General features: G+C 40.3%; 1 protein-coding gene across 4 annotated transcripts in view; it reads right to left on the bottom strand.

Annotated features, from left to right (window-relative positions):
* sema6e (sema domain, transmembrane domain (TM), and cytoplasmic domain, (semaphorin) 6E) overlaps positions 1-20,170 on the bottom strand; it is a 134,937-nt gene extending 114,767 nt beyond the window's left edge. For 2 of the 4 annotated variants that reach the window (XM_058386803.1, XM_058386834.1), the window contains exons 1-2: positions 19,946-20,169; positions 7,512-7,621 (exon numbers count right to left, since the gene is read on the bottom strand). The gene's annotated coding sequence lies outside the window, so the exon portion shown is untranslated. Of the gene's footprint in view, positions 1-7,511; positions 7,622-19,334; positions 19,430-19,945 lie in introns of all 4 variants that reach the window. The other 2 variants (XM_058386811.1, XM_058386826.1) reach the window with 2 other exon arrangements.
* Positions 20,171-22,300: the final 2,130 nt, after the last annotated feature.

The following is a 22,300-nucleotide window of genomic DNA, read 5'->3' as shown; positions in this document are numbered from 1 at the left end:
GTTACAGAGAGAACTGGTGTTTTCGACACAGCTACTAAAGACCAGATTTACTGACGCACACAGCACATGTGAAAATGAGAGAATTTACTCTTTACCACTGGGCTACAACAGCCAATATTTGTCTCATTAATTCTGTACATAACAACGGCTTCACTAATCATGAGAGCAACGCTACCAGGCTTGTTGGGTTAAGGGGGGGGGCATTCTCAATTAAACATAATTTATCACATCTTAATTTCTTCTCTATAAAGAAACATAAACCTTACCTAAATAAGCTCTATACCAAAAGTTGGATTTGCTTTTTAAATTAGAAATACTTTTCTCGTTTTTCTTTAGGAGAGTGGATTAACTTCAAATGCAAAATGGAGGTTTAATCATACCCTAGATATCAAAACCTCTGCTTCCCCACCTCCGTAGCTCTGAGACCTCAGGTCTTACTACACTACAATGGGAACTTTCAGGTAAAGATTTGCGCTGAGCCGCACCTCCATCTCCTCCTGGTTTAAGCCATCACTTTGAAGTGCAGTGATGGAGAGCTTTTGAGATAGCCTCATCCTCATGGGGCACCGGTGCAGACGCACAGGATTACAGAGACCTGGAGGAGTCAGTGGAGTGAGAGGAGGCCCTGGTTGGCACACAGGGGCCCGAACATTTCCTATTTTCTCGGAGTTGGTGGCTTAACAAACGACTAAAGGCAATAAAGAACATGCAGAGGGAACAGGCTAAAGTATTTGTTAGTCAGAAAACAACTTGTCTACAACAGATGTTCAATTCTCATTTCAGTTTCTGCTTTTGCCATTTAATTACAAAAGGAAAGTTTATTCTGAGGTTTCTGGGACACATAAGACTTTATCAAACTGCTCTCATCCACCTCGATGCACATAGAGATCCAGAACTGGAGCAGTCTGAATATTCGCCAGAGTGACGTATTAGCATATGCCAAAATGAGAAACTGAAGCACATATGCACACAAACACTTGAGTTAAGTCGTAACAATAACATTATTTAACAATCATTTAACAGTCATTCGGCCAAGATGCTGATTTGTCTTCCACTGGAGTATAATGGGTACTTTAGTCCAGTATGGAAGGAGACGCGATAGGAAAGAAACTAGAGATGGCAAAAAATATGAAGGTGAAAAATATACAGGTTTACCACAGCAACCATTCTGATGTTAACAGAAGATATGGAGGAACACGAATCATTCACAGCACATGTCCTGGCTGTTGAATGACCACTGAAATGGTGCAAGTCAAATAAAGTTCTAATAAAGAGTCTGTTTTTGTAAGAGAGTGAATTTGTCCTCGGAAAAAGGATCTCAGCTGAAGAAGCTGAAAAAGATGGTCACTGGCAAGCCTGCAAGAGTTTATCAGACGGTTAGTGTGTGGACTATTCAGGTTTAAAAGTGTACAGGTCTGGAACATAAACACATACATATACAGAGCAGTTTGTATGTAGAAAAATGATTGATTATAGCCCATGTGTTCTCGTAAACAATTTGTCGGCTCATTTTCTCGAATAAAGCCCAGCGCAGGATCATCACTGATGGAGTGGCATATACGCGACACTGACATGGGGGTGGCATGATGTTTAGTATGTGTGGTTGTGATAAAACTGTCAGAAATGGCTGTGCTGAAGAGGTTTCCAAACACCTCAATATCACTGTTAGCTTCACAGACCAAAAATATCTAGCAAACAATCCAGACGCTGACTGGTGCAGGGATAAAACTGCGATTTCAGCGACAAGCAACATTTAAATCAAGATTTTCTTCATTCTTTGCACTGCTGTAAAGTGAAGCATTCAGACGACTGATTTCCCCGTCCATTCTTTCGGCGCATGGCTCGACAAAAATTTAATCCTCTATTCACAACTTTAGTTCCTACCTGTAATTATTTCCCATTTACTGCTTAAGGCACAAAAAAACATGGTTTTATTTTATCCTGTAATATACATGCTCTAGTACAGAGAGAGTATAAAGAAACATAAAGCTGAGGAAGTAGCAGAGATTGTTGGTGCCTTTGCTCAGCTAGTTTTCTGGTGAGTGAATGTAATTAGCATATTCAGTTTTCTGGTAATCTGCTAACAAAACCTAGCATGTAACATGTAAATCAAAGCTAAATGTGTTAAAGAAAGGTCGTGTATAAACTGTGTAACTGGCTGTAGACTATACACTTACAGCTACATTTAAGTTCTCAAAAAATCTCAACAGTGCACACCCAGATGTGACAACAGCAGCTTTTAAAACACACCTACACAAGACAAACAGTTTGAAAAGAACTCTTAAGAGGTTCTGATTCAAAGTGATTAAGAGAGAACAACTCTAACATCTCCAGAAAATCAATGAGTCCAATTACAGATGTTTTTGGCAGTGCAGAAACCCTGCAGAGACCTAAAAAAACCTTGTATTAATTAGGTGAGAGCAGCTCATGATCGCACAATTTGGTAGTACGAAAACAGAATCGTGTAGATTTGTTTTAAAAAGGAACATTGTGTCCTGGGTAAAAAAAATAAGATTATATGTAAATGTTAGCTTAACTGAAATGAAATGAAAGCGAACTAAATCTGCAGGATAATACACAAATCTTTCAGTATGCTAAAAATCAACATTGCCAATTCTACAGAGGTTACAGTCGAACCCAGGTGCGTTGCGCTCGTTTCATTAGCACTAAAGACAAATGTAGCCCACTCAAAAAGACACTGTTTTTTTTTTTAATTATTATTATTATTTAATATTCCAATAACAAACGTTATTCATATTGACCTCAGTGGCCTGGCTGTAACATTTCACCTCTTCATCTAAGCTCGTGTGACATGTGAGGACTTGGAATAAATGTTTTAGTGCTTGGCACATAGTGGCACTGGGACGGATGGCAGTTTTGACAGGCGTGAACAGAGGGAAGTGGGCTGAACCCACACATTCAAGATCAGCAGGCTTAATAAGGCTTCTGTCCATCAAACTCAAGAATCTGTTCACCCAATTATAAACCTCTTTGTACTTGTATCTCATACACAGTATCACACAGCCTTTCTTTGATAGCCGGTAGCTCCAGTGACATATCTAAACGCACCCACGTTTAGAGGAATATACCCAGCACCTAGATTGAGAGCCTTTAGAACACTTCCATATGGCTCAAATGGAAAAAAAATGATATCACCATAAGCTGTCAAAGCAAATAGAAGCACCAGTGAGCAGAGGAGGAGCAGCAGCAGCACAGGAAGAGAAAGTGTGAAGAGAGGATGACTGTGCCGTTCAATCGTCTGTGGGCACCAAGGTCAAATCCAGGCATGCATCTGGCTAGCCATCTGCTCCCAGCAAGCGCTGGAGAGACCCTGCCACCTGCATCAGCACTCTGGCCAATCATCTTGTTAGGTGGTAGCGGTGCTGGTGTGTGTATGCGTGTGTCTGTGTGTGTTTGTGGTCCCCGGGGATTAAAGGTCCACTCTTCTATGCTGAATCCATGGGGATCTGCAGCAAGTGGGCTGTTGTAAGTATGTATTTTACACAAATACTCAAAGAGATTTCCTCTGTCTTTTATTCTGTCTTTAGTTCTCCCTCGCAGCATAAACCGTGTTTCATAATTCTGTTTTAGATTTGCTATTTCTCTCAGTCTGAAAACACTCCACCTCCTCACAGTGCCATGTACAGATATAGAAATGGGCAGAAATGGGCAATTTTCTACAGCAGCTGGTAAACGGCAAATACAGTTGTCCCGCTGTATGGTAGTTGCACTCGTAAGGTGAAACCCCAAGAAGCCATTTTATTTTTTCCTAAAACTGTTGACCAAATATAGAGAGCATTACTATGAATCCTAAAAGCTTAGATTTTCTTAGTGTAGAGGTTTAGCTACTCTGTCGGAATGACAAGCGGAAGGGAAAAAAAGCAAATGTTGGGCCACAAATGACCCACCAGAGCAGAACAGATTGTAAAATTAGGTTGAGATCTGGTGAATGTGAAGGCTCTAGCATATGATTTACATCATTTCCATAGTCATCAAACCATTCAGTGAGCGCTTGTACCCTGTGGATGGGGACATTGTGGAAGAGTCCACTCGGGTCAGGAGAGAAATGTTTCATCATAGGATAGAAGTGAGCAGTCAGATTAACTGCAGTGAGCTTTTGCTCGAAGATGAGCCAAACCATACTCTCAACAGAATAATAAAACTGGTGTATAATTCGATGTATAGCACTTTTAACAATGGACCTCATCTCACAGAAATGTAAAAATTCAGAATAATAATTACAAAGTTTAACATTGAATTCATATTTATCCCTAATGAGCATGGCAGCAGTGGCAAGAGAGAAACTCCCTGAGACGACATGAGAAAGAAACCTTGAGAGGAACCAGACTCGTATCAATATTAGAATTATAAATATAATAACAACAGAAATTTAATCAAAATGTGTATTCATTCCATTACTACATTATATATATATATATATATATATATATATATAAATAACATCCTTGTTAAATGGGCATCAAGGAAAAGCACCATTAAACATCTAATAATTTAGTCCTTCAAAGTAGATTAAAAATAGATTACTGATATAATTTGTTTGTCAGCTCTACAGTCAACTACTGTGAGGGATTTCACTGCTATTCCTAATAAGACCACTATGCCTTCAAGCCATATATATATATATATATATATATATATATATATATATATATATATATATATATATATATATATATATATATATATATATATATATATATATAAATAAAACAGCTTTAGTTAATTAAATTTCATTCATGTCATTCAGTCATTCATGAGTGGAAATGCTTTTCTTATTTTCTTCATTTGGACAAACTAGGGTTAGACAAATCTGAGAAAAATCTTGAGAAATGGAGAGATTCAATTTAATTTATTTGTATAATGCTGGCAGCTGTACAGAAGTATAGAAACACAGAATAAATCATATATACAGATTAAGTTACTATTTATCTTTAACATCTATTCCCTAATGAGCAAGCCTGAGGTGACGGTGGCAAGGAAAAAACTCCCTGACATGATATGAGGAAGAAACCTTGCGAGGAACCAGGCTTAGAAGGGAACCCATCTTCACTTGTCAGTAAATGATGTAAATATAAATAATGTCCTTTCTTCAACAGCTTATAGTCACAGAGATCATTATTGAGACCACACAAAAATGACAGAAGAAAGGTTGTTGTGTACTTTCACATGCATGCTGTAATCTGCATAATCAGCATTTACAGGAAAGCACAATGACAGCACGTGTAGGCGTGAAGGTGGGGCTGTTGATTCAATCATTTATGAGTAACTGAAAGTGGAGGCTTTAAGGATAACGTTAAGAGCAAGAAAACCTCAATACAGGAAATGAATGTAACAAATAAATGAGGGAGAACTTTTCTATTTTCTAGTAGCATGAATATTTCACTGTTAGACTAACAGCAGGAAAAAAAAAAGACTTTCTTTGCTCAGTTGGTTCATTTGATATTTCAATCTTTAATATATTCAATATGAAGCACTTTATACTGAAAGTTTTGCGTGCTTTCATTTTATAACCCCCCTCCGGACATTTTAATTGAAATGAAATCAGTTTAATTTTGTTACTTAAAGAGATTTTATAGAAAGATATTCATCTTCAATATACAGCATAAGTTTCTTCTTGGAAGAAACTTATATATCTAGCTGAAAGCATGTCAAATGTAAATATTGGTGGAGAAACTGGATCAGTACACCACTGCTGCTGAGGATAGCCCCATACGCACTGCTTACATAAGATAGATTTGCATTTAGGGCATTTGGCTGGCTCCCTTTTTCAGAGCAGCTTACATTTATCTCATTTATACAACTGAGCATTTGGGGGTAAAGGGCCTTGCTCAAGGGCCCAGCAATGGCAGCTGGTGGTTCTGGGATTTGAACTCAGAACATTACGATCAGTAGTCCAACACCTCATCCACTGAGCTGCCACTTATAACTGTGGATGGTACCATTGAGAAATCATGAAGACAACTTAGGACTGCAATTGACATAACAGCATTTGGACTGCAATTGCCACAAACATTTTTACACGCAAGTCTCCATTATTGAACAGCAACAAAATAGACTTGTTAAAGCTGTGAGTAATTTCCTGGTTACATACTGACCTCTTTTTTGACTTTATAGTACACAGTTATAGAAGGGAAATTGTTTAAAATCACAGATGAAGATGGCTTCCCTTTTGGGTGTGGTTCCTCTCTAGATTTCTCCCGTAAGTCATCTCAGGGAGTTTTTCCTCACCACCGTAACCTCTGGTTTGTGATAAATTTGGTAGTTCTGGGATGTGGTAGATTAGTGGTTAAGTCATTGGACTACAGATCGGAATGTTGAGAGTTTGAATCCCAGGTCCACCAAGCTGCCACTGCCTGGCCCTTTAGCAAGGCCTTTAACCCTCAATTGCTCAGTATAAAATGAGATAAAATGTAAGTCGCTCTGAATAAGGGACTCTTATGAGGTCTCAAATGCCGTAAATGTAATAAATTTAGTTATAAAATGTATATCTTCAATGTATATTTTTGTATAAATCCCCATAAAGCTGCTTTGTGACAATTTCCAGTGTGAAAAGTGCTATACAAACAAACTGGCATTGAACTGAACAACCTCTAGACTGTAGGTTTCCAGCTGCACATATTGGCTCAATGCCCTTAATGCTTCCATAGTGCTTTCACAAGACCTCTCTATTTTCATAATTCCTCCTCACCAGTTCTGTGGAAACCCCTTCAGTGCTCAGCAATCCCACACAAGCAACTTCATGCCATGCACACTAGTGCACTATCTGCCTTCTAACCAAAAGCATGTCTGCAGAGACGCCGATAGCAGGAATGATAAGGACCACATGGTGGAGAGCGTATCGATGTTTTTTTTTTTCATGCAATAATATCCGTATCTAATGTCTGTACATATCACACACAATCTAATCTGCACTTATCATCCACAATCTGCACAATCAGTCTTTTTCTCAGTTAACTCTTATTAAACCGTATTTGGGACGCGAAATTGAGAAACGGCAAACAAACTTTTGTTTTCCAAAGATTGTGTTTCCACAAAATATGATATTAAATGATGCCATCATCTAAAAAATTGAAAAAGATTATTATGTTATAAAATATGCCTATATCACACACCATTAACTCCTCACTGCCTCCACCCTCCTACACACCTTCCTCAAACAACCTGGGGTTTCATTTGTCTTCAAACATTTTTTCTTTACTGGATTTTGCATTTGATTCAAACTTGTCAAGGCTAAAAAAAAAAAAAGGAAAAAAAAGAAAAAAAAAAACCCTTTTTCCCTCCACACAACACCCTGAGGTGACCAACTAGCCCAAGATAATGCAGCTGGCCACGACTTCAATTTTCTGCCAAATCAAACCGCATTTCCTTTAGAGAATGCAATTGTGTTCCACCAAGGCAATATCAACAAAAGATTCAAGACGTCAAGAGGAAACAAAGTTTGTGATTTCCAGTCTGACATTTCAGCAAGTTGCTTCCCCATTGGTTCCTACCTCAGTGTTCATCCAATGATCCTGCAGAGCATCAGGAACATGACACAGAGGAGGAGAAATGCGTTGGATAAAACACTGGATCTCTCCTGGAAGTCGTGATATTCCTCAGTCTAAGAGAAGAAACACACAAACACACACATAAATATAAGTATGTAATGAACGGAAAGAACAGCATGCATAATTTACAATGCACCATATTATTTGTGATTTATCAACTGAAAATCGGATGCCTCCAAAAATGATTATTTCTTGGCTTTTTTAGCACAGTCACTCATTTACAGCACTAGCGTTCATTGCCAAATCATCCAAAGAAAAAGTAATTTATAGAGAAAGCACTGCCTTCCGCGCACGATAAAAAGGAAGCACTGTTCACTTAACATTCATTATGGACAGAATTTTAACCAAATCTCTACAAATCTAATTCCGAGGCTATCCAAATCTGTGTAGAGCGCAATCTGTTCCTTCAATCTGCTGCGAGTTAACACTCCTCTCAGCCAGTTTTCTTTACTTGTGCAGACCTGCAGCACTGGGATGCTCTACACCGCTACCTCGCATTTCTTTTGTGTCTGAGCTTGTGTCTGTGTCTGTACGTATCTCCTTTAACAGTCTCTGCATCTACGGTGCTGCCCTTCATCATCAGTCTGTCTCCTGACGAAGAACAAAGTGCATTAAACGTGCTTACATCATTCACACACACACACACACACACAAGCGGCAGACGCGTTTTGTCTCTCTGGAGAATAATAGAGACAATACACGAAGAAACTCTGATCTAATTACAGTCATGTTTAATATTGTAAGATAAGGTTCGACTTACAAAGCTCCCCTCAGGGCAGGCTAAATTGGTTATGCTCTTGGAGAGAGGTTTCTTAATTCGAGGAATTAAGAATCTATGAATTATAGACTAGCAGAAAATGTTAAATGCTTTTTTTCAGCGTGTGACTAACAGTTTTTAAAGCTGCCTGGGAAGAAAGCAGAATAAGAAATGACCCTGAAAAGTCTATATTAGCAAAGTTCTGATTTGTGCGCGCGACTAGCCGGTCGAGCTAAGGCGTTCATCCGAAACGCACCGTGTGCTGTCCGCGTCCTGGAGCGTTTCCATAAAGCTCCTAGTGGCTCATTTATATGGAGCAAATCTAAAAACATACCAATTCACTTCAAGGCCTCGAGCTCACCCATATATTTTGTGGACGACTACAAAACGGCCGACTCGATATCAACCCGCAGCCTGAGTGCTGTGTCTGGCTCACTCTGGCTTTTAAACCTAAAATGAAACTATCGGCGAGCATCTGGACTCAATCCAATTGCGGTGCAGCACTCTGTGCTTTGTTGCCAAGCTGCAGCAGGCATCCTGTGGCCAGGATGGGCTAGGTGGGTGTTTGAGCAGCATTTCTCTCAGGCTTTTAACACAGAAACGAAAGCTCAGGAGGTGGCTGGTTATCTCCTGCTCCCTGGAGTTCAGGTGAAGGGAAACGGTTGACCATTTTTCTATGCCGTACTACGTGATCCTGTATCTCTGCGGTTTATCTTTCACTGCTACAGGCCTCCCTCGATAAATGTGTCTTACATTACTGTAGCTAAGAATAGCCAAGAGCAGAAAAGCAGAGGGATAGAAGTTGAACGAATCAGTGTTGATTTGGGGTTCATGTGATATGTTTTGGGCAGGCAGCCAGCATGTTATTGTGTTTTATGCTTTACTGAACTGGTTCCAGGAGGTTGCTTCATTTTTCTTCATGTCCTTCTTCCTCAGAAAACGATACTATCTGTTTTCAACTCAGCGCACCGAGTTCGCTTAGAAGAATGCTACCCAGCTGTCTTAACGACATCCTAATTTTCTAACCATCGAAAGGCTCTAAAATGTCAACCTTTGAGGACAGAAAGCACTTTGAACAGGGGTACAGCTGTACTCTTCAATTCAGTGCTATTGCTAAAGTGCTTTTAACAACACACATTGTCACAAAGCAGCTGTATAGAAATCCAGATGTAGATTTAGAGCCTTAAAGAGAAAACCAGAGGCGACAGCGGTGAGGAAAAACTCCCCGAGATGAGAGGAGAAAGAAACCTTGAGAGGAAGTCCATGGTCTTCTGGGTGACAGCAGACAGTGTCTACAGTCTTATTGAGAGAAATTAGGGACAATGCATTCAGTATGTTTTAGAACTTTTAGGGGGAAAAAAATACAGAAAAAACAACAACAACAAAAAAAACTTGGCCAGCATCTATGTTTCTGCCAACTTTAACGACACTTAACCCTCAGCAGGTGCAGGTTTTACAGCCCAGGCTAAACAATCATTCTGTCTAGGTTTGCATCTATAGCCTTGTACTGAATAAAATAACCAAAATTTTGATTTTTTGATAGGACACCAATTATTTTATAAATAAAATAAATACAGGTTTAATGATAATAAACAATTTAATCAATAAAATCTATATAAACTACAAGAGAGTGAGAGAGAGAGAGAGAGAGAGAGAGAGAGAATGAGACAGCCAGACAGAGAGAGAGACAGACGAGAGAGAGAGAGAGAGAGAGAGAGAGAGAGAGAGAGAGATTACAGCACAGCTGCTCAGCTTGGCTTCACCTCAGCACTTTAACAATGCGTGTCTCAATGCAGCTTTCTGCCTTAACAGATTCCTGGAATAACATCCTGCATATGTAGGGCCTCTTTTGTTAGCCACAGTGTAGATTTAGAGAATAAATATATCTTTCGCCAGTGCTTCGACATGACGCCTGTAGAAAACCTTAACTCACTGCATACTGCTCCTTGGCTCAGAGTCAAAGACACATAAAATTGACCCGGAGCATGGAAAGCTGACAGGAGCATGGCACATCCGATCAGAAGAAGAAATTTGTTCCATCACCAGCTGTTTTTTTTTCTTTTCTGAAGAGCAGCTCTAGTTTGATTAAATCGGACCCATGAGGCAGGAAGACTTAGCAGCTCATCATCTGGAATAAAGCTCTGAGCTCTAGGAGGAGCGCGTAATGCACGACCAACTGCTGTTATACAGCTCTTTATACACGTATAAGACACAAGCACATAAAGGAGCTGAATAGCAGTGACTTCAACTTAAATATCTCTAAACACAGGAGTGCATTTACATTATCCGTTCAGTGTCTACGAGAATAAATTCATTGTTTGCCAAATTATAGGAAGAGTCATGAACATAGCTGTTTACAAACTCAAATTCTATTTTTTTTTTTGCCACACAACCATACATCTGATCAAATTAGGTGTCCCATGCTATAATTAGGTGTACTGTAATCTAACTAGAAATTAAATTCTGTGCCAAAAGCACAGCATGACTGTGGTGAATGCGTAACAGACTCATCCAGACCCAGTCTCGGCAAGAAACAATCAACCAAAAATTGAGGAGATCCTGCTGACTGTGGAGAGAAAATGGCTCCTTTAAACATAACATTTGAGTACAGCACCATGGGAAGAGTACCCCTTTGCCCTGCAGCTGCCTATTAAAAGAAGAAGCACGGCTCCGTGTCCTGTTTTGGGCTCCGGCAGAGCTTGCTGAAGATGTCAGGTTGAGAGTAGAAAGACAGTAGACATGTTGTGAATGCCCCGCTTTCTTCTCCTTTCACCAGCGCATTCCTGTCTCCCCCTGCTCTTCCAGGGGGCAAATGATCTGACCTGAGCTATCGCCGATCCCTGCCCCCACCAGCCCCACTGACGAAAATCAATCTCTTTACTATTCAAGCCATGCTGTTGCCCCTGCTTAACTGCTGACCCTGTGACCTGACGGGATTGTGCTGGGAGGAAGACTGGGATTTGGGTCAACCCCTTCAGTCTGGTGGGCGTCAGACTGTCCAAAACAGTAATAGAGACGAATCAGGACAGGTTGGTCGTTTAAAAAAAAAAAGAGAGAGAGAGAGAGAGAGAGAGAGAAACAAGACATAACTACCGGGTGGTCCTTTTCCAGTTGGCACCTTGACATGGAAACACATTTTTAGCCAGCTGGTTTTCACTTTCTTCACTTGCCTGAGTGAAGGAAACCACAGTGGCAATGGCAGCGACTGAGAATAGTCCTTGCCACCTCTCTGAACAGCATCCTTTACACACTCAAGGCCATGATCTTCTCATAGAGGACCAGCAGGATGTGATTAACATGGAATAGTAGCTCAGGAACAGGCCTGTTAACCAACCATAATATCAAGTGCACTGCCGAGAAAGAGACGTACAATTTGCCTTTTGTGTTTCATTTCCTCATTTGCTGACAGCCTGCGATATGTGAGATTTATGGAGGAGATCAGGGTGCTAGTTTAACCGATGAAGCGTTCAGTGGTACAATAAGCTGCTGCTATAAACGCAGAGGAAAAAGATAGTGAGAGAAAGATGTGATTAGCTCTTTTACTCCCTCTCCAGGGTGTTATCATGCTAATTTAGGGAAAGAAGGAAAAAAAAAAAAACACACTGTTTGTCTGAATTGAAAATAGGACAGATGCCCACGGAGCACAAAAGCTTGGTTAACTGAGCATGTTTAGCTTATTTTTTAAGGAGCAAATTGAAAGGCATACGGTGGCCGACAGTTAATTGGCAGTTGCTTTGAGCACAAAAGAAATGTAAAAGATATGCATTGCAGAGGCTTTTGTTGATGTCGGGACTAATTCCACCATAATGGTTGTTGGTCCGTGTGTGCTTTTTTTGTACAGAATCCTCTTGGCTTGCCGTACTAGCCATTCAAAATGCGATCGATGAGCACAAATGCTAATTCCAGCTGAGACATGCTGTGACTTACAAAGAAATATAACGCAGGAAGACACTTGGCAGTCAACAGTCTTATCGACTCCAACTCCTCCCGTCCACAATCTTCCCTACTAGCCACCATTTATAAAATCATTCTGTGCTCACACTGAACTAAACACACTCACACACACACATATATAATTATATATTTTCTAGCTGACTCACCAAGCAGATGGAGTCTGTGCAAGATCTGTCTCAGGACATATATGAAGATGATGAAGGGGAAAGATATTTCTAAAGGGAGGTTGACATGATTTTTTCAGGGATTGCGGTACCCCCAGAACACTGACATCCTCTGCCCTTGCTATTTCGGTATACCATGGACTTGGTGCATGGCAGAGGGAGAAAGAAAGGAAGACTAAGCCGTAGCTGGCTGTGTATGAGGCACAGTGTTAGCAGTAATGGAATTGTGTGCTGCTGGTGGTTGAGATGTGTCTAGTGCAAGCTTTTCGTACGTCAGTGCGAGGCGGAGATCGTTCCCCTGGGACAAGTGGCTTGCCAGGACAGAGATAATGTGAGAAAGCAATAAAGTAAAATCAAATGAAGTTTGACCAGGGGTGCATACTATGTGCATGTGTGCGTGTGTTCATGTTCTAGGTACAGCAAATGGTTTAAACAGAAACAGACTACAGGCATGAAAAACATTTCGTTGCACAACCACACACATCTGTGAGCATATGTGCTCACACGCACACATTCACACTGAACTGAGTCATCATATGGTTAACAGGAGACACACTTGAGGAATGAAAAAGGCATGAAGGAAGGGGAACCGAAGGGCCCTAGTGGTGTTTGGCCCTTTTCCAAGGCGAGATATGACACCAACTCCACCAGCCCCCACACTGGCCCTTTCCCCTTACAGCCAGCACTAAATATAGACTTTGTGCTAATAGCGTTCAGCGTTCACGGAAACCTGCAAAGAGCCGAGCGGCTGCTAATCTTAAATCCAACCGGAGTCCAGAATCAAGCCTCGATTATCGCCCGTCATACAGATCGTCCCACCCCTTCGAAATCCAGCGTTAGACGGAGCACAGTCAGATCACAGCCTTGCTGCTGCCCCGCTGCTCCTCTGAGGACACATGTACCGACTCTCGCCAAGATTCTCTCCCTGAAGGTCAAATGAGACTTCTATTTTGGGAGGCCTGGGAAATTGGAGGGATTTACATAATGTGCGTACAGTCACACTAAATTCACAACGAACAGCTAGCACGCCTCCACGAAAGGCCACACTCGCAAATAAAACCCGATTGAAAATCTCGATACTCACATCAAAGCCCTTCTGTGTTGATGATGAAACCCTGCCGTCGTGAATGAATGAGCTCTGATGATGCGGCTCTGCTGGATGAAGCTGCAGATTTATTTAAATAAATAAATAAATAGAATATATATATATATATATATATATATATATATATATATATATATATATATATATATATATATATATATATATATATATATATATAAATTGTCTTATCTTGAGGCTTTTAATTTCCTGCTCCGTTTCACTTTTTAAGAACCGTAAAAAGACTCGTTTTAAAAACATGCAGCGAGGCAGTCAACTGTTACTCACAAAGCAGTGTAGATATTTAAAAGGCCATGTTGAGCATTGTGCCAAAGCATCATTAAATTCTGAAATTCTAAATATAAAAAGCGATGCTGAAAAAAAAATGCTGGAAGTAACTAATAAAAAGCATAAAATAAGGCTTCGGTAATGGTCAGTGTTGTTTCCTGAGGGGAAAAAAAAGCTTAGTGAAGCTCTTCATTTTCGTCCTCTGTTTCTCTGCTAAAGAGGCAGCGTTTTTTTTTTTTTTTCGACACTCCTGGAAAAAAGCATTTAGAAAACGGAGTGCTTTTGTTTGCACAACGGGCTAAAAGGAAAATATTTGAAATATCTGAAATAATAAAATACTGAAAAGTGTGCTTTCACATAATAATGCCTGACCTTACGCTTCACTTCCCAGTACAATGACTTACAGGCCGCATCAGGAAGTTTAAAATAATTTATTACAGCTACTGTGTTTTGTTGTGAGGAATAAAAGCATGTGAAGGTAACATGAGTTTCAGTCAAGCTCAGAGATTAAAAAGTTAAAGCTTACGAATAGCTGCAATGCAAGCAGTGGGGGGTGAGCAGATCTGCTCCATTATGAAATGTTTAACACATCATTTAGAGCACAAATCTGAGCATCTCTAAACCACTTTGGAGTATAGGAATCGATCACATGTATACGGGAACAGCAACAAATAAGGACACGGGATTATACTCCTGCAGTGATTCTGATTCATATTCAGAGATGGGGGGGGTAATTAAAAAAGGGCCTCAGTGAGAGTTAGTAGAGGGTGAAGCTCAATCTCGGCCGTAGCTAGCGGATTTGGCCCGTAATGCTGGCATACCAATGGGAGAGGTACAAAAGGCTACTTGTGTGGTGGAAGCAGGGAGCTGAGGATGCAGCTGAATGTCCAAGTGCAATGAAACGGAGTTAGTCATCACTCTGTAATCTGGTGCGAAGAGAAGCCAGGGGCAAAACAAAAAAAAAAAACAGTGTCTGCGTGACTTAGCCAGGCTGCTGATTCTAACTCAGTTTCACTCTCACAGCTCAGTTATCCAAACCTTCTTAAAAATGACAGTTGGGCAAGAAGCTTGTCCTCTCTTTGCTCTCTGTCATGCCAATCATTGTGTGTGCGCTCATGCTCACTCACACACACACACACACACACACGTATACATACACATGCACACTCATACACACACACACTGTATATAAAGCACATGCACACTCATACACACACACTGTATATACAAACACATGCACACTCATACACAAACAGACACACAACCACACACACACACACAAACTACTTTTAGATTTTGACCAAAATGGTTTAAAAAAAACAATAACACATTTATACTCCTGCTTAGTTCAGACTCTTGGCACAGGGAGAAGATGCTTTCTCACACGGATTTCAACAACCCATTGGTTTGCCTCCTCCAGCTTCACACCTAAGCACACACAATACGTAAGGGAAATGAAAGTCCAGGACAATTGGAGGCATTGTGTTTCACAAGAGCTGCGTCTCGGTCTCTTTATCGGTTGTTACTTGTTCATTTGCTGCCATTTCCTATGTACTGTTTGTATTTGGTAGCGCAGCACTGTCCAGCAGGCAGTGGGGCAGATGTCGATTCTTTGTCCTTCTACTTCTGTGGTCAGTGTAGATTTGCCAGCAGCACCAAACAACATGTTTGACAAAGGGGTTAAAGTTTCTGATAAATGGCTTACAAAACCCACTGGAAGCCGGCCAGTCTGTCCGAGAGCTGCATGGAAATGAGCGCTGAGGTCTGTAACTTGTCCAAAGTGAAGTCCAGGACACACTCCTGCTCCTTTTTAACCTTGCCTAAAACTTGGCTTTCGAAGTCTTAACTCCCTTTAGTAGTAATTACCATGTTGTTTTCCCCGAATCTTCAACCAGACAGTCTGAGATGTATAAGACACGAAAAAAAAAAACAGAAACTTGAGTCACGTAAGCATTACCTCCTGAATGTCTGGTATTCAGATTTTACTCAATTTACTCATCAACACTTTCAGTTGCTTACCTGTAAATAGCCAGGCTGTTATTTTGGTAGAGGCTTAATCCTCAAATACAGTAAGTTTAACATATTTAACCTTACATAAAACAAAAATAGCAAGGTCAGAAGCTTGTAAAGTGTTTGAGTGAAGGTATAAAGGAATATGTCCTAAAATACAGCAGAAGCTGCTTAAGCGTTTTCTATGCAGTTTACGTCGGCTACAGCAGCAGTGTAATATGTTTCCCCCACACAGATAGAGGAACCCATGCTCGAAGGCCAAGGCTAGCTGGTCGTGCCTTCTGCATTGGCTCTGCTGCCCCGATGTCACACTCAGGTTATGGACGATGTGGAGGCTTCACGTCTGACAGGTAATAATTCACTCCCCAGCGGGGACAAGGCCTAGTACTGGACATGAGCAACCATGCAGGAAAATGCAGCACTCTTGCCTATTAAAAAAAAAACTCCTACTGCCTTTTAATTTTGCCCCCAGGTGTATCTTCCAGCTATTGGCTGCACTGTCACGACAATCAGTGTGAAATATGAAGGAAACAGAACAAAGTGCTACAAATATTAGGAAGCGTGACATGTGCTACAAACCTGCTCTTTTCAGAAAGTCTTTTAACTGTCTGTCGTTTAAAAAAAAAGTGTTATAATGGTGCAAACAAGGTTCAAATGTAAAATGTGTCAATCTGAGGCCTGGTGGGACGGACGAAAAAGGAGAAAAGAATTGAGCAAAAAGATACTGAATGTTAGATGGCTTAGATCAGTGCTCATAGCACCAAGCCTATTTCAGCAGTCATTACCCAAAGAGCCATTAGGAAGGCACAGTCATCCGCAACACAACGCCAGCGTAACATCATTTAGGGCAAAACTACAGCGGCGGAAATTGGAAGTAAAATTACACCCCGGGCTATATGCATCATTACCCACACCAGCAAAGGGCCTGGTGATGTGAGGCTTGGGAAAGGTAGAAGCAAGTTTACAGTTTAAGAGAACAAGATCGCTCACCCTTCGTAAAAACCTGACCGGGAAAAAAAAAAAAACTTAACGTTTCTTCTGGCATTAATAATACAGGAAACAAAGACATAAAAATGCAATGTTTAATTTTGCTGCTGTTTTGTAACTAAAGAGATTATTTTTGTCAGAATAGAACAATACTATGATAATAACGTTTCTAAAACCTCCACACACACAAACTATTTAACCTCTGTGTGGGAGCCTGAGTGGTGCCCAGACTAAAAAAAACAACAACAAATCAGTCAAGATCAGTCTGCCATCTCCAAGCCCTGAATTAATATTACAGTATTACAATTTTGACTCCATGCATGTTTGCACATTTTGCACAGACTCTGAGCATCTTTCTATCACTTATGTTCATGTGTATGCTGTGCAATAAGGGGAAGAGCTTATGCAGGCTATCCCAAAAGTTTCCAGTCATACCAGAAAGGAACTCTTTTTAGCTAAACGTCACTTTATTTCCATAACTCTACATGATTGCAGTTGTCCCTCACACTCACTATAAACTTGAGTAAACAATCTGCATGTAACTGCATGTCCAGTGCAACCTTGTGACCATTTCCTGATCCAGCCATGCGAATGATTTCAAAACATTCTTCTTTTACCAATTTTTAACAATTTTGGAAGATATGAATTTTCCAGATATATGGAGACTTCTGGAACAGCTTGGCGATGTCAGGACGGGGACACGATTAAACATCAGGTGTTCCCCAGTGTTCCATCACTGATCCAGAATGCAGCTGCACCACTTGTTTTCAAGTTCTCTCTGACCCGACCTCATCCCACTGCTACAACCCATCCACTGACTTCCTGTATATTTCCATCAAGTTTGAAAACATGGATGCTTGCTTACAAAGCCACAAACAGACCGCCACCTACATGAAGACACTCATCACACCTCACTCTGCACCACGCCACCATCCAGCATGTAGCTGCTGTAACCTGCTATCTCTCAAGAGTCAAGGAATATATGCCTCAGAAACATGCTCTCTGTCCTGGCACCAAGGTTCTCCTGGCTGTCTGAACAGTTGAGTCACTGACTCGGACTAAACACCTTCTAAATAAACACTTAAATGACCATTAATTACCAAAAAATAAATAAATCGTTGCTGTACCAACTCCTCACTAAGATTGTTTTAACTTAATGACTTTCTTAGACCCAGACCTATTTAACTAGCAAGAGGGCTTCTGATACTTGCTCTTGATAAGAACATATGCTAAATATTGTAAATGTAGGACTACAAAGCAAGCAAGTGATACGCTCTGTTTGTTTACTGTGACTGTTCTGCTTCATTTTCTCATGACACTGCAGTGACATCACGAGCTGATTTACACTGCCACAAGCAGGGAACATTGATGTCTGCGTGCACAAGTGCCTGTCAAAAAAATTCGTCAAGATTTACATTTCTGCACAGTTTTATGTTTATGTGTCTTGGCAGGAACATAAATCAGCCCTTTCTCTTTATTACATTAACAAGCCAGTTCATTTCCTTATCTGATTATCTCATGATAAAGCACGCCCATATTGTCTGTTACATCGCCTCTGTTAATGTCGTGGAAAATGGGAACTGGATCACGTGTTTAATTTCTATAGTCTAAAATGTCATATTCTATACATGTCTAAAAGCATTGTGAAAGAAAGAAACAGAATGTCAAAGCGTTAAATATTCATTCGGATCAGTTGAGTGTCTTATGCAGCATTACTCTTTCACTCTGACGCATGGAAAAGGAGAAAAAAAAAATCATATTTCAAAGAGAAAATGCCAGGATTTTACCATCACAAAGTCCACTCAGGTTATTCTCCTCTAGAGGAGAAAAAACATCAGAATCTTTCTGTCTTTTTAAGAGCACTTATATAGCAATTACGTCTAAAGTACACTCTTTAAAAAAAAAAAAAACTGTTCTCTGACATGAAAAAGATGGGGAAATGTGTGCAAAAAATAGCTTAGAGCACAGCAATCAATTTATTAGCTTATTCACTTAGGAGAATGAAGAGACGGCGATTGCTGTGACCTTAACAAATGACTTAGTTTAGACTATTGCTGTGGGGGAAAATGTCTCTGGAGAGCGCTTACTGCTGGTCTGAGAGTACAAGTGATAAACAAATAACTAGTGTAATAACTGAACACGCTTTCATTTTCTGTTAATGCGTTACAGTTCACAAGAGGTGGGGGCATTAAATAAAGCCAACGCCAAAAATGACACTACAGAGAGAGAGAGAGAGAGAGAGAGAGAGAGAGAGAGAGAGAGAGAGAGAGAGAGAGACTGAGCAGTGAGCGTTATTTGGATCCATGTCTGCTCTTCCATCAGCGCCACACGGCGTGACCGAGCTGACCAAGATGCGCAACACACTCCAGCGTCCTCAAACTTAGCCTAGTCAATCTGTTTTTTAGGAAAACTCTTGCCTATGGCTGTGTGTACATATACCTATATACACACATACACACACTGATCATTAGATTAAAGAAGGACGTAACGCTTCCGTGACTGACATGTTCAAACTGCGCTCTGATCCCCTTCATCCACACAGCAGTGCCAGCTGGCATCCTGTCCCTTCACCGCTGCAACTTCATCACCTCCGTTTCCTCTGCAAAAAAAAAAATAATAATGAAGAAGAAGAGCTCTCCTCTAAAAGCAACCGGACGCCTGTTTCCCATCAACACGAGCGCCGAGATTTTTCCGAGCCGCGTTTTAACAAACACTGCACCATGATTAGGTGCAAACAATAGCCGCGTGGAGAGAAACAAAAATCGAGGAGCGCAAAATGCAATAAAGGATCGCAATGAAATCAGCTTTCGTGGAAAGGGGGAAAAAAAAACAATGTCACGCTCAAACAATATCATCCACCTAACACCCTGCTGTGTTGATAAGAAGGAGGCAGACTGGCGTAGCTCTGTGCAGGACTTTAAATTGCAGTGGTGAGCGCAAGACGGGCTTTGTGTCGCGCAGCACTGGAAAACACACACAAGCCCAAATCCATTCCCAGTGCTGCAAACAGCATCTCATTAGAAATCCTCCCAACACACACAAGGCTGAATTTCCATTCCCAGAGTTACTAATGGAAAAAAAACTTCCGACAAGAGAATAAATACAGGCCATTTACCTTCGTTTTTCCCGCGATGTCCAAGCTGAAAGCTGACTCCGTGCAGAGAAAGAAGCCTGTCCGCAAAACGAACACGTAATTTACAAAGGTGTTATTTGGCAGAGTTTTTTTCCCATGCGCTTTCTGTATATTTTTTCCTTTTCTTTAGTTCAGAAAACGTTAGTGTATATACACACACACGCCTACAACGCGAAGGCAGACTGCGCTCAAGCGAGCGACTCGATACTGTGGGCGTGTTCTGTTAAAGCCACGCCCCGGTGTATTGACTTACACGGCGTCTGTCCAATAGCAGGCTGAGAAAAGTCTTTATTTAATTCTCTTTCAAAGTTTCCCCTCAGCGGTTTTTTTTTAAGCGGATTCGGACGTCAGTGTAAACAGTGAACCGACATGTTTACAAAGCGCTGATTTAAAAAGGCGTGGATACGTTGATACTTAGTATTTTGTTTGTATTTCCTTATTTGTAAATGCTAAATAAAACCGTGTGCTAAATGAGTGAATGTAAATAAAAATGTATTTTGACAAACCTTTGAGTACAGTTTATAGTTTTATAGTTTAAGGGAAGGGAGACGTGGACTAATATCAGACTGGCTGAAGAAAATGATAATCTCCCAATATATATATACTTAGATAAAATAACTCTGAGGCTGTGGCACTGCCTCCAAACAGCTCCAAACTTTTCATCATTTCTCCCTGTCTGCACAGGTTACCTTTGGGTTCTCCAGTTTCCTCCTTACCTCCCAAAAGCTCCTGGTCATCTCTCTCTACCCTTTTCCTTGACCAAGTGGTTACTAAAGATGGAAAAAAAAATCTAGTCTCTTTTCAAAAATGTTTAAGTTAGTGTTTAATGAACCAGCTTTCCAGAGATAAATACTTTTCCAATGGATAGTCTCTGTGTAGGATGTAATTCAGTCTAAGACGAGGATGAACCATTGAGTTCTTAATCTCGAAACCATTTTACATTCATAAAGCCCGCTGTTAGTCATGCTTCTTAAACTGTGACCTTTATAATCGACTAACTAAAAATTCTATCTAAAGGCAATAAGGCAACAAAAGCTCTAGACAAAAGATGACACATTTTCCCTGTCCCAGGCTTATAAAATCAGCCACTGAAGAAGTACATTTACATATTATCATGTGCAGCAGCCTAATCACAAACTCACTAAGTTGTGATTGAATATCCAGGATAAGGCTACTGCAATTTTCTCTCTAGGTCACAGGAAAATAGAAGGACACAAGGTAGTGCTCTGAAAGGCAGGCTTATTTTTCTTATGTTCTCCAAAGTTGCTAGAACAAAGTTACATACAATAAAAAAATCTAATAACGGTGCTGGTGAATTCAATCAGAAGAACAATATTGAGACATCATAAGACATTTTAAGAAAAAAATTTTCCTCAAAAACTTGTTGGCTATTCAGAAATGAAAGTATTGTGTGTACAATACGAAACTATTATGCTTTAGGTCCCTCATATATGTTGTATAGTAATAGTTTACCCAAGTATTGTTTCTGCTTCATATTTTTCATGGTCAATAAAACCACAGTGGGGTTTTAGAATTATTTCCCGATAGATTTATCCGAGTAATTTTCTTTGGCAGCTTTGCTTTTTCCTCTGAGCCCAGTTTTTGTGGTGAAGAGAAAGTGCTCCAAATGATTCCACAGCAGGCTTTTTCTTGTGATACCCAGAATCAGTTTAGTTCACAATTTTGGCTTTTCAATCTCTAACAGCCTCAGTTTCAGATGATCACTTTTATTTCTTCTAACATAACTCCAAGCAACCGGTAACTTCCAGTGACAGCTATGTTCAGAACTCAAAATTATGTTCTTCAAAACTCCTTACTGTTCATGGGGGGCATCTGCTTCAAAATGGTGTTGAATCACATACGTATATGTACTGTACATACACAACTATACATTCACCTGTACTGTAGAGAAGGACCATAGTAAACACCCCATAAGCGCAATGATTATGCAAACAATCCGTAAAACACAGTGAATATGACTTGTTCATACACACACATACACACACAGCCACATGATAACACTAACCACATTCATACACTGTCCACTTTCAGGAAAAGATAGATAGGAATAGCTAGAGGTTTCTGTCACCTGAGGCCTCATTACTGGGGAAATTATCCAGTAGCTGGAACCCATATACACACCCAGAGGACATTATTTAAAGAATATGTTAAAGAATAAGATATTTAAAGAATAAGATATTTCAGGAAATAAAATCCTAGTTCTAAGCATAGATATGCAGAGTATGTGTGAAAGTTTGTGAGCTAAACAAAAAAGTTTGTGAGCTAAACAAAATAATGGTGTTTACTAAAATTGTAGAAATGCTGTTGTTTGGCAAA

Source organism: Hemibagrus wyckioides, linkage group LG01 (assembly GCF_019097595.1).
Source record: "Hemibagrus wyckioides isolate EC202008001 linkage group LG01, SWU_Hwy_1.0, whole genome shotgun sequence".
NCBI lineage: Eukaryota > Metazoa > Chordata > Actinopteri > Siluriformes > Bagridae > Hemibagrus > Hemibagrus wyckioides.
The sequence above is the reverse complement of the archived record's forward strand: the minus strand, read 5'-3'. Positions and strand labels throughout refer to the sequence as shown.